Source organism: Macaca mulatta, chromosome 8, assembly GCF_049350105.2.
Source record: "Macaca mulatta isolate MMU2019108-1 chromosome 8, T2T-MMU8v2.0, whole genome shotgun sequence".
In the NCBI taxonomy this organism is placed as follows: domain Eukaryota; kingdom Metazoa; phylum Chordata; class Mammalia; order Primates; family Cercopithecidae; genus Macaca; species Macaca mulatta.
The window spans coordinates 61,097,859-61,112,758 of NC_133413.1; the positions used below are offsets into that span (position 1 = coordinate 61,097,859).

The following is a 14,900-nucleotide window of genomic DNA, read 5'->3' on the forward strand; positions in this document are numbered from 1 at the left end:
GAAAACAAAATAAAAACAGGAAACTCCTGGTTGTCATATTAGTCAATATTCAATTTTTACTTCTTTCTACAAAGTTCTTGCTATCATTTATTGTACAATATTCTCAGATAGTTGTCTTTTGCATTTTATCTAGCGTATTGAGGTATGATCACTGGGAGAGATGGCTGCAGTGGTTTTATTCCTTCTTGGCTCTAACTGGAAGCAAGAGATACTTTTAATAGAAAACAAAATGTAAGAAACAAAACAACTACATGATATTTGTAGAGTAGTGGAAGAAAATAACTGCTATCTGAGTTTGTTGTACCTTGGAAATATTTTTTAAAAGTCCTGATAAAATAAATTTATTTTCAGACAAATATAAAAATAAAGAAAATTCAACAAAACAAAGATTTACTAAAAGACATATTCAAGGTACTTTTAATTTTTTTGTATTTTTTATTTATTCAACAAATATTTATTGAATACTTGACTATGATGGATCAGATTCTGTGTTCTATTTTTTTCATTTCTTTTGTTTTCAACTTTTATTTTAGAAATAGGAAGTTCATGTGTAGGTTTGTTACAAAGGTGTATTTTGTGATGCTGAGGTTTAAAGTATAATTGAAGCCATCAACCAGGTAGGGAGCAAAGTAAAGGGTGCTATTTCAGGCAAAGAAAAATCATGCCAGATAGAGGCTTGGAGATGTGAGAAGGGGTAAATAGTACAGGAGAAAATAAATATGTAGATGAATCTAGATGAACATTGTTTGTATTAACATGGCAAACTTTCTTGTGGTGTTTAGATAAATTAACAGCATTACAATATATTACAAAAGCAATATCAAAAATATCCACAAAGCAAATGTAATTAATATTAAACTTTGTTATGTCAAAATGGATTGTTTGTTTCCTAGAGAAAGCCCTAACTAAATTGCCAGAATGTGTATCTTCTAAATTAACAAAGGAATAAGTGAAAAAATAATGCTAATATGTTCTAAAAGAAGTTCACAAAAAAATAAAAACAGAAAGCAAACTAGAGTAGGTTGAACAAATAGTAAGCATACAGTGAGATATCCAAATATAAGATATATTTTTTACAAGACAATGTCTAAAAATATTGGAAGATTGAAGGTGAAAATTTAGAAAAATATAGTGCACCTGAAAAAAGAAGCAACTTGGAAAGGATTCCCTATTTAATAAATGATTCTGGGAGAACTGACTATCCATTTCAGGAAATTGAAACTTCCTTACCCCTTATACAAAAATTAATTCAACATGGATTAAAGACTTAAATGTAAAACCCAAACTAAAATCCCTAAAAGAAAATCTAGGCAATACCTTTCAGGACATAGACATGGACAAAGATTTCATGACAGAAATGCCAGAAACAATTGCAACAAAAGCAAACATTGACAAATGGAATCTAATTAAAATAAAGAGTTTCTGCATGGCAAAAGAAACTATCTTCAACGTGGACAACCTACAGAATGGGAGAAATTTTTTGCTGTCTATCCATCTGACAAAGGCCTAATATCCAGAGCCTACAAGTAACTTATACAAATTTACAAGAAAAAAAAAACCATTAAAAAGTGAGCAAAGGACATGAACAGTCTCCTCATAAAATAAGACATTCATGCAGTCAACAAACATGAAAAAAAAACTCAACATCACTGGTCATTAGAGAAATGCAAATCAAAACAACAATGGGGTACCATCTCAGGCCAGTTAGAATGGTGATTATTAAAAAGTCAAGAAGCAACAGATGCTGGCAAAGTGGCAGAGAAAAAGGAATGTATCTATACTGTTAGTGGGAATATAAATTAGTTCAACCATTGTGAAAGACAGTGTGGTAATTCCTTAAAGATCTAGAAGCAGAAATACCATTTGATCCAGCAATCCCATTACTGGCTATGTACCCAAAGGAATAGAACTCATTCTATTATAAAGACATATGCATGTGTATGTTCATTGCAGCACTGTTCATGATAGCAAAGACATTGAATCAACCCAAATGCCCATCAATAGTAGATTAAATAAAGAAAACTTGGTACATATATACCAGAGAATGCTATACAGTCATAAAAAGGAATGAGACAATGTCTTTTGCAGGGACGTGGATGGAGCTGGAAGCTGTTATCCTCTGCAAACTAACACGGGAACGGAAAATTAAACACCACATGTTCTTACTTATAAGCAGGAACTGTATGATAAGAACATATGGACACATGGGGGGAACAACACACGCTGGGGCTAGTTGTCGTTGAGGGGAGGGAGAGCATCAAGAAGAACAGCTAATGGGTGTGGGGCTTAATACGTGTGTGAGGGGTTGATCAGGGCAGCAAACCACCATGGCATGTGTTTACCTGTGTAACAAAGCTGCACATCCTACACATGTTCCCCAGAACTTAAAATAAAATGTGACAAAGAAGGAAAACAAACAAATAAATAAATTGACATAATTTGAATATTTCTCTAAGTGTTTAATAACTAAATGGATTTGAAGCTTTTACATTGAGATTATGACATTTTACGTAATGCTTCCACGTAAGTTAATGATTTGGTTTGTTCTGTGTCCCCACCCAAATCTCATCACAAATTGTAATCCCCATGTGTCAGGGGAGGGACCTGGTATGACACGATTGGATCATAGGAGTGGTTTCCCCCATGCTGTTCTCATGATAGTGAGTTCTCATGAGAGCTGATGGTTTTAAAAATGTGTGGCAGTTTCCCTTTGCTCTCTCTCCTGCCGCCTTGTGAAGAAGGTGCTTGCTTCTCCTTTGCCTTCCACCATCATTGTAAGTTTCCTGAGGCCTCCCCAACCAGCCAAAACTATGAGTCAATTAAATCTTTTTCCTTTATAAATTACCCAGTGTCAGGTATTTCTTTTTTTTTTTTTTTTTTTTTGCTAAATGCCCTGTTTATTCTGCAAACAAGGCTTAGAAATGTATAGACACAATTTGTAGGCTGAGAAATCTGTGTAGTTGTGAGTTCACAACTACACTTCCGCAAAAGCAGTAGTGACAGCCGCTTCTGAACACATTAACCTACCATTGTTTTGTTTAGAGCGAACATAGTGAGAATGGATTCCTAATGGCCTGTTTCTCTAAGTGATCGTCACAGTTCGCTGCTCTAGTCTTTAAGAACAAGTGGAGCCTTCACTTGAGCCGCCACCTCCTTGCCGTTCAGGGCTTCAACAATTGCAAGTGCAAACTCGAAGCTGGTCCCAGGCCCCCGACTTGTAAGAATCAGGCCGTCCTTTTCCACACGATTCTCAGAGTAGGTGTAATGACCTCCATTCATCAGTTTGTCTTTAGCAAGAGGGTGTGTGGTAACTTTACTTCCAAAACCTATTTCATGAGCCAAAAGAGCAGTAGGACCTGCACAGATGGCGGCTCTCAGGCCCTTCCGGTTTTCCTGCTCCTTCAGTATCTCCTCACGGCAGCAGACTCAGATAAATTCTGTGCACCCAGATTACCTCCTGGTAGAACCACCACATCATACGGTCCCTCTTTTTTTGCATCTTCAAGACTGGCATCAGGACAAATGACCACATCACGGCTACACTGTACTGGGTCTTTTCCAGCCAGACCTGCAATGGTGACCTTAATCCCAGCTCGCCTCATGACATCTACAGGGATGACCGTCTCCATTTCCTCTGCTCCTTTAGCCAGGATGACCAGAGCTCTTTTGGAAGCCATTTTTATGTTATATGTTTAAAAGGCCCACACCAGGCTGAAGGTGAACGAGGTATTTCTTTATAGCAGTGTGAAAACAGACTAATACAGTTAATTTACAAATTAAATAAATGTGTTTTAAAAACCAGAAAGAAAGAAAAAATACAGTGCAAACCATAAAAGAAAGGTTTGTTGCTTTGTTAATATTAGGCAAAGCAAACTTCACAGCAAATGTATTATTAAATATAGATATGGTCACTTTGTAATAATAAAAATGTTTAATGCACTAGGAAACAAATGCAAACATAATGTCACATGGACTTAAATATATCTAGATGAAATTGAAAATGTAGACTGATGAGAAAGTAAAAATCAGAATATCTCAGAACTAGAGACACAAAATGGTTAAGACCTGGCTATGAGGAAATAGAAAGTAAAATAATAGATTATGGAATCAGAAGAAGAAAATAAAATTCATGCTCAGCTTTTATTTTAGCCTATAGGAAGTCATTATCACATTATCAAGCAGACATTTCCCAATGAACTATTCATTCAGTACTAGGTGTTTAGAATGTCTTCCCAGCCTGAGCGGGAGATCAGAACTCACTTTAATTATCTCTCTTCTATAACCTTTCAGCTTTCCTCACTGTCATTCCTTAGGGTCAAAATAGTCCTGCAAAGATTCTAGCTATCCAACATCCATCTCATATACGTCCTTTAAATGCTACCTGACCCAAAAAAGATAACTGTGCATGCATTTTAAAGACTGCTAAAATTTTCTAATTTATAAGTTACAATGTGTAACTGGAAAGCAATTTGAAAAATGTTATTTTGTCAATAATTCAAAACTGACATTTTAACTTGGTTTCATCTTATAAGATTTAACTCTACCCATCTGTGGTAGGAGGAATAATGCTCACACAAAGATGTCTATGTCCTAACTCCCAGAACCTGTGAAAATTCCATGTCACATGGCAATGGAGGATTAAGGTTACAAATACCATTAACATTGCTAATCAGCTGGCCTTAAAATAGGGAGATTAGCCTAGATTATCCAAGCGGGTCTAGTGTGATTCTCTAACAGTGGAAGAAATCAGAGTGAGAGAACAAGAGACAGCAGGGAAAGAGGAACTGAACCCAGTGTTTCTGTCTCTGAAGATGGAGAAGGGAACACAATTCAAAGAAAGCAGTCGTCCAATAGCAGTGAAAGGCTGCACTTCTACTCTAGATCCTCCAGAAAGCAGCACAGCCCTGACAACACCTCAATTTCTCTCCTGTTTGATTCATTTAGGACTTACAACCTACAGAACAGTATGATAATATATACATTTGTGAGTTTTTCTTAAACCACCTTAGTTTGTAGGAATTTGATATGACAATAATAGAAACTAATACAACATATCTTTATTCAGTTGCATGTTTTCACTTAATGTAAAGCTTACAGTTTAATTTAAAAATCATGCCTTTGATTCATGTCACACGTAGCTTTTTTCAGAATAACTGTAAAACATACTTGCATATGTTAGAAAACAACCTAACATTTACATTATTAATTATTCCCAGTGCAAATCAGCCTATAGAGTTCCTATATACTTAATTTTTAGCCAACTGACATCACCGGAAAAACAATGATCAGAATTGTTGCATTCACGCAGTCTGAGCAAGGACTGTCTTTGGAATTGGGAAGCAGTGTTGGCTCTCAGTGCCTGGATAAGCATGGCTAGAAGCTTTCACATGTCACTGGAAACCAGGAGGGAGAAACCACACAAGATGAGAATAAGGAACTGCTGTCCCTGAGGAGCAGGCGTGACTGTTGAATTGTCAGGCAGTCAAAACTGAGAAAGAAAGATGCCATCGATCCCTGAGAGTGTCCTGTGAAGATGGGCCCTAGGAAGTGCTGGCTGGCTCAGGTCACACACTAACTACTGACTGTGTCCTTGTATTTCCAGTACTTAACACAGCCCATACGGAACGAATAGGAAGGGAATGAGTGAGTCCCTTATCAATCAAGTTGTTTGAAGGAAACATTGCTGAGAACGTAAAGAAAAATGAAGACAGAAGAGAGAAAAACACATTTAGCTGCAGTAAACACTGCAAGAAGAGATTCACATGTATTACTCCTTAAATTCTTACATCTTTCAAGGGGCCACTGTGTTTTAGAGTAGGGAAAAGTTGCTGCTGTCATGAGGAAACAGAGGTGCTGTCCATGGTAGATGTTCCCTGTGTTTCTGGGTATAGTTCCTTCTGTCCATCATAAATCTCTATCTCTCATAATGAAGTGTCTGATAGACAAATTTTTTAAATAAATTTTCTTTCTATAACTCACTGAGTCAATTTCTAAGTGACAAATATAGGAAATACAGTGTAGCAGAGCAATTGGAAATAAATGCACTGTAAAGCATATATCTAGTTGCAAATCAAGACAAATAGTTTTGAACACATGTATCATGTACAACAACTTGGAGTCTCCTAAGAATACATTGACTTGTGGTTTCCTAAAACCATCTTACTGGAAGGGATCAGGAGATTATCTAGCCCCATTTCCTGCCCAGTTAGAAATCTCTCCTGAAAAGATTCTTTCAGACAGCTCTCTGCTGGAAATCTTTAAATGACAGAGAAAACCATTGCTTCACAATATAGCAATTAAATTTTTGACAACTTAATATTAAGAAATACTTTTAATGAACAAAAATATCTCTCTTATAACCTTCATCCATTTATACTAGTTCTGCTTTGAAAAAGACACACAATAATTCAACTTTCTCTTTCACTTGGCAGTTCCTCCAACATACAAAGACAAGTGTCATATGTTGCAGTCTTTTTTTTTTAAATAGAAATATCACTGGCTCCTTTCTGCTTCTCTCTGACATGTCATCTGAGACTTTCCCTGTCCTAGTCATTGTCTCTGAATATAGAAGCTCTTTAGAATAGGTAGAGTAATAATATATTTAACTTTTTATTATTGTCATTGTCATGAACTCAAATATTTTTAAGATTCATTGCCAGGCGCGGTGGCTCCTGCCTGTAATCTCAGCATTTGGAAGGCCGAGGTGGGCAGATCACGAGGTCAGGAGATCGAGACCATCCTGGCTAATACAGTGAAACCCTGTCTCTACTAAACGTTCAAAGAATTAGCCAGGCATGGTGGTAGGCACCTGTAGTCCCAGCTACTTGGGAGGCTGAGACAGGAGAATGGTGTGAACCCAGGAGGCAGAGTTTGCAGTGAGCCGAGATCTCACCACCGCTGCACTCCATCCTGGGCAACAGAGTGAGACTCCATCTGAAAAAAACAAAACAAACAAAAAAAACCCATTCATTTTGGTTTGATGTGTATTTACTGATTTCATACAATCAATATATAAACATATATAGCAAACACTCAATTACTTTATATTTTATTATAATGATCAATGAAAGCTCATATTTTCACCATGATGTACTAATATTGTACATCATGGTGGCAATAGTGAATACAATCCAAATTTCGAATAGGTATTTTACATTTAGCTGGCTGTACAAATTACTAAATTCTCAAAATGATGCAAGACAACCCCCATATTAAACTATTTACACAAAAACTTAGCTTCTTAGTTTTTTACTTTTCAAATATTGAGATTTTAGTGGTGTTGCCTTCTTTCTTAGGTTACAATGATATTTAGGATATTTTATAGAAATTTAAATACCATAGTCTGTAAGTTTTTTAAAAGTTAGTAATCCATTCAACACTAACAGAAGGCTAATATTTGCCTTATATCTTTGAAAACAATGCCATACAATGAGGACTTCAAATGCAATATTGTGGATGTTACAATCTCCAATAAAATATGCTATTATTAAAAATGTCCTTTATTTCTTAGTCTTGTTTGTTAATGTGTATAGCGAACTTCTTCCAGTGTTAAGAAGGGAAAGTGGAAATTATACAACTTTGGAGTGGACAAACCTAACAAACATAGTTAATAATGTTAACAAATGAAGTTAATCATATGTAACCTTGATATGATGTGATAAAAATGGCACTTTGCCTCTGTGATCTTTGCCCCCAAATCCATAATCCTAGTCTCATCATGGAAAGACAGTGGACAATCCCAACTGATGAACAGTCTACAAAATACCTGACCAGCACTCCTCAAGACTGACGATGTCTTCAAAAATAAGGAAAATTTGAACTGGTATAACCTACAGATGCCTAAGGAGACCTATTGACTAAATGTGCTATCAGTCCAGACGGGATCCAAGAATAGCAAGAAAAAAAAAAAAAGTTTGGTAAAACCTTTGGAAATCTGAAAAGAGTGTGGACTTTGGTTAATGCTAGTGTATTCATATCATTGTATTGTTAATCATAATAGATGTGTCATAGTTATGAAGTATAAAATGCCAATAATAGGGGCAACTAGCTATGTGGTATATGGCAACTCTGTTCTATAATTATATATTTTTTTGTAAATCAAAAACCATCCTGATATTAAAAAGTTTGCTTAAACATATTCATATATATGTATAATTAAGTTAATCCCAGATATTAACAAACTTGTGAGATGATTATCAGCTTCCTGATGTATTCATCCATCTATTTATTCCATAACATTTTGTGAGAGTTTATTGTGTCAATTTGTTGGGGAGCAGGACTGTAATATTGAGCGAAAAATGTTTAGTCTCTGCCTTCATGGAGCCAAGAGCCTAGTTGGGAAGGAAGACGTTAATAAAATTAGCACATAAACAAATGTGAAATTGCAACATTCATAGATAATATGTAGAAGAGGCTGAGTCTCTAGCTACCCAGAACAGTTTCCTAAAGTTTATATATAAATAACAAGAAAGAATAAAATGGGAGAATTGGTGGGAAAAGATATTTTGTGCAGAGGTAATAAATTCAGGAGCAAAAAGTAAATAGATACATTCATAGCAATGGATATTATTTTTATGGAAATTTTCACTTGTCTAGGGTAAAATGAAAATGTTTATATTAATATAAGTGAATTTTTCATAAGACTGTATTTTTAAGGAAAGATCTTTAATTTTATATATAGTCTTCTTATATTTATGGAGTTAAATGTCCATTCTCTTATCAAATGATAGTAATCACAGAAAAATTTTGTTTTGTCTGGTATCCTTGTTTAACAAAATAAGAGGCTGTTACCCCATTGTCATTACTACTGAAAGGTTTAATACTCCAACAAATACACTCCTCAAAATCATTGACCTGGAATCTTGGCAGATAGGTCAAGTCTCGATATAGTCCCAAAGCAACTGAAAGTTTTGAGATTAAAACCAAGTCACTGAATACCAGGACTGGAAGAAAATGATGATGTTATTAGCAGAATACTGATCATGACAAATGGGTCAAATTTTGGAAAATCACAGAAACCAACTCCGCAAGTCTCTCGAAATCTGGTATTTTATAACTCTACAATGTTTGTGATATTAATTGACCATGTAATAAAAGTATCTCACACACACACTCGAAATACAGTAGGAAAAACAAATATTTATCAAAATTTAGGCAGCAGAAAAGACAGAAATCTGTACGACTGAGTTGGGAAACATTACAAGCAATCAGTATTAAAAGGTATTTGAATATGCTGGATCTGAAAAGATGAGGAAGTATAAACTCAAAACTCTCCGTTGTTTCAATCAAGGGAACTAAATCTACTGTTTTTTTTTTTTTTTTTTTTTTGAAGTATTTTTATATTGTGAGAAATGCATGAACTTTGTTTGATGTCATCAAACTTGGGAACTTGGGTACAAAATCCTAGCTTCTCTAGTTACTAGCTATGTGTACTTAACTTCAATTTGCTCCTTAGAAACAGAAACCAGGTAACTGTAAGTTACTGTGAACATCAAATTTAAAAAGTACTTTGAACATTCTGCCCCTTATATGATGCTGAAACATTTGCAGTTTTTCTTCTTTCCAGTTGAATTCTAAGTTAAATGATGTAATCCATAAGCCATCAATAAACGGCAGCCTATATTTGTTTAAAGAGTTTACACATCTTTGTTCATGTAATAGTCTTTGGGATTCTGAAGGATCATTGTTTGTGTAGTAGAATGTTGATGATACTGGACAAAATTAGTTGAAATAAATGTGTGGCCGTGATTAGTATCTTAAGCAGCTATGATCTTTGCCAAGTGATACATCTGTACCTCAGTTTCCTCTTCTGTAAAAGAGACAGAGGAAACAGGTAAAATGCTAACCTCCCTTTCAGCTAGCACTTCATGAATCAATCCTTCCCAATCATGCTTTCCTACTGGAATGCTAAAATTAATACCAATTTGTAAATAGAGATAATTTTATATGACATTTCTATTAAGGTTACTTAGGGATATAAAGGAATCTCCTCTTTGATTCTGATTCTTCCTTATATACCTTATATGTGTTGTTTATTTAGATATATTTTGTTACTTTGAAACATATGTGTATGTGTATAAATGTATATGTATATATATAGAAATATACACATACATACACATATGTATATGAGATATTATTCTAGCCTTAAAACAAGAGAAACTCTATGTATTGATGGAGTAAATAATTGTTTTTCCTCGCTTGACAAGAATTCTAGATGGTAGCATTTGCTACTATCTTTCAGTGTGATAGTCAAATTAATAATATGTACAAGAACCAATTTCCTGTATTTTTTAAATTAATGTTTTAAATGGATAATGGACTCATTACAATTGTACATATTAATGGGGTACATTATGATATTTCAATTCATGTATACATTGTATAATGATCAAATCTGGGCAATTTTTACAGTCATTACTTTAAACATTTATCATTTCTTTGCTTTAATAACATTCAAAATCTTCTCTTTTAGCTACATCAAGATACACATTACATTTTATTTGCTCTAGTCATCTTACTATATAATAGAGCATCATATCATTCTTCCTGAGTGTAAGTTTGTATTCATTGACCAACCTCTCCCAGTTCTCCCCTTCTCTCTCCCTTCCACAGCTTCTGGTAATCAATATTCTACTCTCTACGTCTGTGAAAACAACTGTTTTAGATTCTACATATGAGTGAGCTCATGCAATGTCTGTCTTTCTGCGCCTCGCTTATTTCACTTAATACAATGTCCTTCAGATTCATCTATATTGCCACACGTCAGGAGTTATTTTTAATGGCTGAATAGTATTCCATTGTCCATGTGTGTTTGTGTCTGTGTGTGTGCTATCTATTTATCCATCTATCTGTCTACCATTGTGAATAGTGCTGCAATAAACATGGGAGTACAGAATCTCTTGGATAAACTGATGGTCTGTCTTTGGGATATATACTCAGTAATGGAATTGTTGAGTTATATGGTAGTTCTGATTTCACTTTTTGAGGAACCTCTCTACAGTTTTTCATAGTAGCTGTACACTCCTACCACTGGTGTATAAGCATTCTCCTTTATCCACATCCTCGCCAGCCTCTGTGATTGCTTGTCTTTTTGATAAAAGCTATGTTATCTGGGTGAGATTATATCTCATTGTGGTTTTAATTTATATTTCTCTGATGATTAGTGATGGTAAGCATTTCTTCATATACCTCTTGGCCATTCATATTTCTTCTCTTAAGAGATATCTACTTAGGTCTTTTGCCCATTTTTTAATTGGATTTTTTTAGTTAAGTTATATTCCTTGAATTTTCTGGGTATTAACTCCTTGTCAGATGCATAGTTTGCAAATGCATCTGTAAGTTGTTTCTTTACTTTGTTAATTGTTTTCTTTGCTGTGAGGAAGCCTTTTAGTTTGAAGCAATTCCATTCATCTCTCCATCTTCTATCTATCCACATCACTTATTTCCTATCATCTGTAGAGTATTGGCTTTTATCTTATGGCCTTCAAGTCCTGGTCATGGAGGGCGACAACAGCTACAAACATCACTTCAGTTTCAGGAAGGAAAAAAAAGGAAGAGGGATGAGTAGAATGAACCACATCTGTCCCCTTGTATCAGGTAAGAGAAAATTTCCCAGAAATCCTTGTGGTAGTTCTTCTCATTCTGCTTAACAAAATCCATGACAATTCTTTATGGAGTGGGGTAAGACAAGTTTGGCCAATACTTAACTTTCCTATCATCTGTAGTGCCACATGACACAGAAGAAGTGACTGTGAATAGCTTCTGGATCAGTCAGTCAGTAGTATTTACCACATTGCTTAATACTGAAGATATATTAATTCTAAAGAAAAAGCATGGATAGCCAGCCCCTCTGTGGGATGAACACAGCCCTTCAGGATTCACAGACAAACACACTAATGCACATACACAAATAATTTATCAGTTATTAGAGTTTATTCAACGAGTATTTCACCCATCTTTCTATATTTCACACGCTTATGTGCAGAAGTGAAAAAAAAAACTGTTTAGGAGTTGTATATTTAATCCATAGAGATCTGCTGTACTACTACTTGCAAGTTAAAAAATCATTTTTTTTTCCCATAAAAGAGTTGGTTGTGAAAAGCTAACACCACCACCACCAACAACAAAACTTCTATTCTCTCTGTCACATTGAAAAGGCTCAACAAAGCTTGTAAGTGAGTTGAAAATCATGACAGAATAAAGACTAACAGAAGGAAGATTTACCAAAAATGAACTAAAGACTGTGATTAGAGATTGTGGGGTGTGGTGCTGACAGGCATGGGTGTGACTGAAGCCGACTTTTTCTTCCTTCTTTATAGCTGCGGACACTTCTGAGTCCTAAAGTGTACTTTTTAGCATTAGTGTGTTGTTGTCTGCTTGTCTGCATTTTTATTCTTTATCCACCGAAATGTGAATGTCAGACAAACAGGTGCCAACCGAAAAAGGGTTAGCGTGAGTGAAATAAATAACTGCAGAGAGAGTCATTTAAGTCAGAATAAAAGCAAGGGCAAGTTTGGGCACTGCACTGCATTCAGATTCTTGACAATCACATTTTTACATTTTACATAATTAGAGTTTATTTCAAGAAGTATGTCAGGAAATTAGAATATTTCAGTAAAATAGCCTGCTTTGTATCTTGGAACAGTACTCACCAGAAGTTGATTTTTTTTTAACAAGTTTTAATATTGGAAATTATCAGCTGATTTTTATTTACCACTACCCACAACATCTGCTTTGATTTCCTCTCCTTTGGATATATGCTCACTAATGAGATTGCTGGATCATACGGTGGTTCTATTTTTATATTATATTATATTATATTATATTATATTATATTATATTATTTTATTTTATAGACAGAGTCTTGCTCTGTCACCCAGGCTGGAGTGCAGTGGTGTGATCTAGGTTCACTGCAACCTGCGCTGCCAGGGTTCAAGCGATTCTCCTGTCTCAGCCTGAGGAGTAGCTGGGACTACACAGGCACACACCATCATGCCCAGCTAATTTTTCTATTTTTGGTAGAGACGGGGTTTCACCATATTGGTCAGGCTGGTCTTGAACTCCTGACCTCAGGTGATCCACCTGCCTTGACCTCCCAAGGTGGTGGGATTACAGGGTGAACCACCGCACCCAGCCTTATTTAGTATTATTAATATTATTTAGGTGGAGTCAAGCTCTGTCGCCAGGCTGGAGTGCAGTGGCATGATCACGGCTCACTTCAATCTCTCCCTCCCAGGTTCAAGAGATTCTCCTGTCTCAGGCTCCCGAGTAGCTAGGACTACAGGCATGCACCATCATGCCCCGCTAATATTTGTATTTTTTAGTAGAGACGGGGTTTCATCACGTTGGCCAGGATGGTCTCAATCTATTGACCTTGTGATCCGCCTGCCTCAGCCTCCCAAAGTGCTGGGATTATAGGTGTGAGCCACCGTGTCCGGCCCTTATTTTTAATTTTTAAAGAACCTCCACAAAGTTTTCCATAGTGGTTGTACAAATTTACACTCCCACCACCAGTGTACAAGGGTTTCCCCTTTCTCCACCCCTTCGCCAGCATCTATCATAAATAATGTAGTCATAATAAAATGGAGTAGCTTTCCTGAACATAGTTTGCTTCCCTCTGCCCCCACCACCCTTTTGTCCAATGGGTGCTGCCTGCCTGCCCTAGGAACCTCTTTGCTTTGCTTGTCTTTCTGGCCAGGGCAGCCCCAGCTGTTAACGTTTCAGCAGCCCTGGAACTATGACACTGCACAGGGGCCACCCCGCAGTACACCAATGCTGCTCTCTCCTTCAGTGCCTAGGGCTGGAGTTAGCATGATCTTCATCACACCCAAAGAGACAGGAGCTAACTCGTTGGGACCTGTCTCCTGTCCCGGGCTCAAGAGAATGCAGCAGGAACATGGGGTAATTGATCCCCAGGCGACATACTTTGTCCGGTGAAAGACCAGGGCAATGAAACAGCCTGCTGATAAATTCGCTCACTCTTGCTCAATAGATGAGCTGTTTGGATTTGGAAGTGCAGTGATGGCATAGGCCCTAGAGTCAAAGCACACTTGATGAAGCAGTGCTTCACTGAGAAGCTGAGGCCAGTTCAGGGATCCTGGAACTCCCACTTCATATTTGTTTTCTGCTTGCCTGCCTTGCTGTTCTTCACCTATGACCCTCAGTTCCTTAGGCTCAAACATCTTCCCTGTCAATTGTTAACATGTGAGACTTTGCCTCACACTCTATTTCTACGGAAGCAGGACTAAGGAAACACCTTTCACCTCTAAATGTTCATTGCAGAGTACTGAATATTCCCTCGGTGATTCGCTCTCACCTCCCATCAGGCATAGGTGTAAAGCGGTATAAGTGAATTGTGTTAAGTAGGTAGATGAAAGGCCATTAGAAAATTACAAAAGAAATCACTTTGAGTGGGCAGTTGCTCCACTAAACATGTTTTAGAAACACCTCATTCTAAAATGGAGCTTCAAAGCTAAGGACCCCTGATGAGGGAGCCGAGGTGGTCACACACGTCACTTGAGGGTGCTTTGAGCTTCTCATGTATGAACACTGTGCATTTAATTTATAGAAAACTGGCTAATCATATAGCAATGGTAAAACTATTTTCTTCATCTATGACAACAGTTAATACTGACAGACGAAAAGCACTTTTTATTATTTCCTGAAGTCCACAGTGATGGTGCTACGCGGGTACACCTGCCCCTATAAGAAGAGTCCCCTCCTTCTCATACTCCTGTAGCGTCCTGTTATAATACTCATCTCAGAGACTTGGGATTATTTATTGCATGTTTGTTTCTATCACTATATATACACACGTATGTATGTGTATATATATGTGTATATGTATAAAATATACACTTAAATTGTATCTTAATTATACTAATTTTTTAATTTCCAGC

At 36.4% G+C, this 14,900-nt stretch overlaps 1 protein-coding gene and 1 pseudogene across 2 annotated transcripts in view; one reads left to right on the plus strand and one right to left on the minus strand.

Moving 5' to 3' along the window:
- Nucleotides 1–14,900, plus strand: part of SNTG1 (syntrophin gamma 1) — an 879,206-nt gene that overhangs the window by 638,219 nt on the left and 226,087 nt on the right. The gene's annotated exons all lie outside the window — the stretch shown is intronic.
- On the minus strand, nt 2,859–3,724 carry LOC709330 (Parkinson disease protein 7 homolog pseudogene; annotated as a pseudogene). Its single transcript, XR_012683.5, has one exon. The product of XR_012683.5 is annotated as a Parkinson disease protein 7 homolog pseudogene (transcript).